The following is a 7,106-nucleotide window of genomic DNA, read 5'->3' on the forward strand; positions in this document are numbered from 1 at the left end:
GTCTACCAGAAATAGTGAGCTGGGTCTTCAAGAGAGATTCTTCAAGAGAGATAGGGAGAGATATCTGATGTGCACCTCTGGCCTATACAGAAACTCATGGGCAAGGATGTCCCCACCCTGTCCCTCACACATAGTGGACATGATAACATTAAGAGAAATCCTGGTGAGATATTAGACAGAAGACTCCACCTCAAAGAATAATCAACCTGTCTCCTCTTGATAATAAGTGTTGGTTCTTCCATTTCAGGGTCCCTGCTTTTCCTGCTTTCCCTGCTGGACTCTGGATAGAAGTCAAAAGAAGTCTTCCTCCATCCGATGTCTTAAAGTTCCACAGGAATGTTACTGTGCCCTTCCTGAGGAAGGCCTTCTTCCCTGGAAAAGGGTGCTCCTTAGATATCCAGAGTCAAAAGTTTGGAAACAGAAAACATGAATTTTCCTTGCAGGAGGCTGAAGTAATGAGAAGGCAACTCGGGTGTGTACAGCTAGGTTCCTCGGTATGTAATTTCTCTTTCCTGCAAATGCATAGAGTGTACACATTGCATAACGTGTAATTTTTAGTGAGCGTTATATCTGCAGGATGGTACCCTGTTGTTTGAGATTCCAGCTAGACCCTTGCTTCTACTAGGAGGCTACCAAACAATTCCTTTGTATCTGTGATTTTTTAATAAGAGTGCAATGTAAGACTCATGCAACTCCATTTTAAGGTAGGCTACCTGTCAGCAGGCCTGACAGCTATCTAAGGTTGACTTCGCTCTAACCTTGTAAGCAGAAAAAGAAAATCCATGCTCAAAATACATATTGACTCTGGCCAAAATGGATCACTATTCCTTCCTATGTGAAAGGGACACATATTTAACTGGCCATTCTCAAATGACAGTGTCTTTAGGAGGACCTGGCATTCATTACTGCAAGTGAAAAGCTGATTAATGATCATTTTTGACCAATGTACTGGGTCATTTTTGGTGAGTGGAAGTTGTGCTGCCATCCAGACAATGTCTCTGCCACCATGGCAACTCTGTTTGTGTTAGTTGTACCACATAAAGGAGGCTGATAAATATTGATATCCAAGTCATCTGCCAAGGCAATACCACTATTTCCCTATCATGTCCCATGACCACTGCTTTTTTTCTAGTCTTCCACAATCCATTCTACCAGTATTTTAGCAGTGTCTCCTTGGTTCCTCTCAGAGGGATAAAATACCATAACACAGGAATATGCCACATGCAAAAACTCTTGCATCTTCTGCGTTAAATTCCATATCTATAATAAAGCATCTTCAAACACCAAGACAATGTAAGTAGGGAAGTCTAGCGGTAAGCACACTCATCTAGTAAATCACTTACCTCATTTGAGGGTTATGTATGGCTTAGAAATAAGTGGCAAGGGCTGTACTTTAGCAAGAAACCAGGGGCAACTCTTCAGACCTCATAGGTCCAGGGAACATAATAGTTTGAGATTATAAGCTGCAAATGCTCAAATGTTCCAGCCCCAAGTCTCAGAGCCTCACTTTGGGTGCTCACATCAGCATATGGGAACCGACCAGGCTGAAGCTCACTTACTCATTAACTTCAGTTCTTAGCTAGATTTTTCTGTTCTGTATGCCTTCTAGCTATAGGGAATATCAGCAGGGAAATCCTCTGGCTTTCCTATTTTCGATGAATTAGTAATTAATAGCCCCGTGTCTAACAGTCTCTCTTCTAACAAATTATTGGTCCTGAGCAATAGCTACCAGAACCCTCAAAGTCCTTATATTTATTATTTTCCTCTCTGTGTATACATTTCAGTGTCAGTGCATCTCTTTCCATTAGCATTCCTTCTCAGTGAAGGTTTACATTACCAAGTTGAAAGACTTGGCCGCTACTGCACAGCACCAGTTATCCATGCGTCATCTATCATGGACAGTGCCATTTTTATTGCCAGGCAGCTGGGCACCACATGGTGTTTTGGATACTGCTTCCTAGGACCAAGTCTGGAATTGGCAAGAAGAATGAGAGAAGTAATTGCTGTGATGTACCACCTGCTATACATGTAACCAGAGCATGTGCTACTCTAACTCTTTAGACCATTTTGCCTGTTGGCAGCTCAAGATGGCATGTCTCACAAGTTTAGGAAGTTTCACCTAGGGTTATGGTATGTTTTCAGAGACAGCCTGCATTGACTGAGTGTTCCATGCAGAAATGATGAAGGTTAGGATATGTGTGAATGGTGTTCTGGCTCTGAGTTCCCTGTGAGATTGGATAGCGCTTTTGTTGAATTATGTCTCAGTTCAATGTTTTTCCTGTCAGGAGAACACCATCATATGAAACAGCTACACAACTTCTACACGTATGTCGAGAATCTTCTCTATTCCACCACAGAGATAGTTACAACCATCTATGCTTACTGATGCACTATTCACAACAGCCAGGAACTAGAACCATCCTACATTTCCATCAATGGAGGAAGGGGTAATCAATATGTGACAAATATATGCTCTAGGATTTTACAAAATTATAGAAATAAAAATTATTCAGAAGAATGAAATATTGACATTTTCAGGAAAATGAATGGAGCTGGAGAGCATCATATTAAGTTAAGGAAGCCAAACTTAGAAAAGTAAATAATGTGTGACTTCTATGTGGGTTCTACATTTAACTTTATGTATTTGAATGTATGTGTGTATGCGAGGTATATGTAGTAGAACCAGGAAGGGGACCATTGAAGGAGGAAAGAGGACTTTGGGGAGATGAGATGAAAGTAAAGAACTTGGGGATAATAAAATACATGGCTTGAAAGCAGAATGGAAGCTACTGGGGGAGGAGCAGACCAACATGAGGGGAACAGAGAAGAGGGTGTAGGCTCCACAAAAGCAGCCGGTATGGAATACTATGGGAAAACTAATAAGTGTATGCTAGCAAAAATAGATAGATAGATAGATAGATAGATAGATAGATAGATAGATAGATAGATAGATAGATAAATTGTAGACAAATCTATTCCCTATTGCTACTTAGCTCAGACACATGTATTAAATTGGACAGAAAGTTCCCCTGGAGAAACCTCATACAAAGTAAATTTAGAATTGAGCAAAGGATGGACTGACTCTTATTGTGGCTATCTGTATCTGGGAGCCTTGGGGAAGCTTAGACTTTGGAAGCCACATTTTCCTTAAACATTTCTTTAAGATGCAGTGTGGGGATTGGATTAGTAGAAAGATTGCTACAGTTAACTATAATGTATACTATATCTATCTGAACAGCTCTTTATTAAAATATCAAAATTAATATAAACTATATATCATTATAAACACAGGTGGGTATCAAGTTTCTCTGTTGCTCTTTTTAAAAATCTCATTACTTGGCTCTGACTTGATTTATGAGCCATGTATGATGATTATTGTGTCAACTGGACTTGGCCACAATATTAAGATGCTTGGTCAAAAACTAGTTCAGATATTGAAAATAAACTATTTTTAAAATGAGACTCTTGAGATTAAAACATTCCATGATTGCCAAAAATGCTTGATTTTGATCAAGAGGACCTGGGTTTGATCCCGAGGAACCACATAAACAATGAATATAGTAGTTTATGTGTGCCTCCAGAGCATGTGGAGGGAGCAAAAAGAAGAATCTCTGTGCCTTTCTAAACAGTCTGATTGATCAAGCCCAGACCTGAGAGAACTTCTCAAAAACAACAACAACAAAAAGACAAATGGCTCCTGAGAAACACCTGATATTGTCCTATGGCCTCCACACATACAAGAACTTGTCCTATGGCCTCCACACACACACACACACACACACACACACACACACACACATACATACACACATGCCACCAATTTAAACCAGCAGACTTTGATAAGAAGACCCTCCATAATATACCTCCTTTAGTTAGAAGGAAATCTTGAAAGAGAAAGATAGAGCTTCATCTTTAAGTATTTAAAGGAAACATTAGGCCATTCCTCCCATGTGTTCTCTCGCTCTCTCGCTCTCTCGTTGTTACACACACACACACACACACACACACACACACACACCACACACCCTTGGTTCACCTTCACTGAAAAACAGAATATGTTAAATATCTGTATTTAATACTGCATCAATTGAAATGTGAAGCAGAAACACCTTATTTAATGTTTCATGAGCCAACATGTAAGAAACAGATTTCCTTAAAGACTAAAAAGAGTCTAGTCAATATATATTTTGAAACAGAATATTGAATCTTCTCTAAAAGACTCTGAGTATAATATTTATATTCAATCAGTATCAAAATTGGATTGATAAAAAATTTAAAACTAGTAATATATCTAGTGATAATTCAAATTTTTTATATTACCTGTCACTCATAGGCTAAAATATTAAATAAGACCAGTAATTTTGTCAGTAATCAAACTTATGTATTAAATATCATGGTTTTTAGAACAAAGGTAGCACTACTTATACAATGGTTGATTTTAATAACAGATTATATATGACAAAAATCATAACTTATAAATTAGAATATAAAGTTGAAAAACTTCAAATCTTTAGCCTAAGAAGCAAATGAGTGGGAAATGCGGAAAAAATAAGTAATATGTCAAGAGTATTGAGATTCTAATACACTATGAAATTGAGGATAAAAGGAGGTGACTGGACCAGGAGGATCTATGCAGAGATATTCTGGCACCTGGACATAGAAATAGCAGGTGAAAGATGTAAAGGAATGCAAATAGTGTGTGTGCATACAAAAACTGATCTAGGAAAGAATGTGAAACTGTTGATAAACAACCCCAATGAACGAACTTGACAAAGATGAGGGCAGGGCACTTCAGCTTCAGCTGATCAACAATGTCAAGCCAAATCCTGCTTGCTTTTTATCTTTTCTTTCTCCTCTTCTCCCTCCTTCACTCCCTCCATCTCTTCCTCCCCCTCCTTCCCTCCCTTTCTCTTCCTCCCTTCCTTTTTTTCTGTCTTCCTCTTTTATCTTTTCCTTCTCTTCTTTCTCTATTATCCCTTCTCCTGTCTCTTTCTTTCCTTCCTGTCAGACAGAATTTAGGTCGACATTCAGGGTAGCCCAAAACTGACTAAGTATGTAGGGCTAGCAATTCTCTTTGACTCAGCCTCTCAAATGATAGGATTTCAGGCACTGAAATCCTATGAAATGATAGGAAAGTACGTCTACCTCTTATCTCATTTTCATTTGTGACTGTGTCTGGTTACTGGCACATGAGTGAAAGTGCCCATGGAGGCAGCTGGAGTTGCAGACAGTTATGAGCCACATGAGGTAAGTACTAAACTCAGGTCCTCTGAAAGAGTAGCAAGTGCTCTTAAATGCTGAGACATCTTTCCATCTTCCTGATAGCTGATTTCTTAAGAGAAGCAATAGACATCAAACACCATATGCTGTAGAAATAAAAGAATCTACCAGGTACCCTTCTACTCTAAACATAGTTAAAATACCAAAAGATCTGTTAAGGAATGATTCCAGGTAAAGAGAAAGGAGAACAGCAACAATGAAAGAATAAACTAAGGGTAGTTGCTTAGGCCTGAGCCTGATTTCCATTTCCTTATAAAAGGAAATAGAGATGGAGGGAAGGGAAGAAACCATGGATTATGTTGTTGCAGTGCAGAAAGTATAAAAATACAGGATAACAACAGAACAAAATTTCAGAGACAGGAAATACAGCTAAACTCTTTCAGTGTTTTTGACGGTGGTTAAACATAGGTTCACAGTCAATCTAATAATTATCAATTCTTTGATGTCTGAACATGCTCTGAAGGAACTAAAATAGAAAGGATGCTCATATCTAGTAAACTATAGGGAAAAATATTAAGCAGAATTTAAAATGTTAAATCTTTAAAAAAGTAATTCAAGAGAGCAAAAGAATACAGTCAATGTGAAGGTCAAAGAGTTGATTGAAATACAAAGTAGAAACGAAGAAGGACTGGAAAGCTGGTAAGATTCCAGAGGAACGGCCTAACAATTTAAATACAAAGTGGGTTTTAAGGAGCAAACATTGATGTGTTTTAAAAGGGGCATTTCTATTGATTAAAATAGATCAGCCACATGATATAGCATTCATATTGGAATTCTCCTAATGGCATAAATCTACAGTATATAAATTAGACTATTTCAGAAATAAAAATAAGGAAAATCCACAAAATCAGATCCTTTAATTCACTTCCCTCAGAAATTGATAAAACTCGTAGACCTTAAGTTTCACAGAAGACCCAGAGATTTCATTTAGTGAATACTCAAAAGAGGGGGATGGTGAGAGGATCAGCAGTTAAGGTACTTGTCATAAATCCTGACCACCTATCTTTAGTGTGTAGCATCCAGACAGTTGAAGGAGAAACCAAATCGCTCAGGGTCTCTTCTCCCAGTGTCCAAAAGCAGTTGTCTGGTGCTTTTGCATTGTATCTGCAAATCACAACTCTGAGCAGCATCAGGGAAGTCTTCTTTCCTGCTTTTGAACCTAAAATCTTCAGACAGATCTATCAACATCTTGAGCATTATCTTAGTTCCTCTGCCATTAGCTAACAATAACTGACAAATCTGTTGTCGTCTCAATGTGTTTTTTCAGGTTTTCCCAACTGTCTCTTTCTGCCCTTGGCTTCAAGATGCAAGCTGTACAGCACTGCATGGGGGCCCTAAGGCTCAGTGGGCAAGTGCCAAGTACGCACCTTGACTTCTTTTCTGCCTTGTATTTTCCCACAATAAACTGTCTTTTCTAGTTCTATGGGAGGACCATTTAAAAATACACATTCTTGGGCACAGGATATAGCACAGCTTGTAGAGTGCTTACCTAGCATACTTAAAGGAATATCCAGATTCCATCTCCAGACTGCATAACTCAGGCACAGTGGCTCTTGCTTGAAATCTCAGCAGGAAAATCAGGAGTTGAAGGTCACCACTGTATAAATAAAACCACATCTCAAAAATTAAATAAATGAATGAATAAATAAACAATTCTCTGTGTTAAGTCTTTGATTTATGTTGGACAATATGATTTACAACTGTATGGCTGTGTGTGTGTGTGTGTGTGTGTGTGTGTGTGTGTGTGTGTTCTCTGCCAAACTCTGCTTTCAACAAGTGATTTAAATTGGTAATTCTTTGTAGTGTAGAAATAAAAACCATAAAAT

This window comes from Grammomys surdaster, unplaced genomic scaffold (assembly GCF_004785775.1).
Source record: "Grammomys surdaster isolate TR1022 unplaced genomic scaffold, NIH_TR_1.0 140, whole genome shotgun sequence".
In the NCBI taxonomy this organism is placed as follows: Eukaryota; Metazoa; Chordata; class Mammalia; order Rodentia; family Muridae; genus Grammomys; species Grammomys surdaster.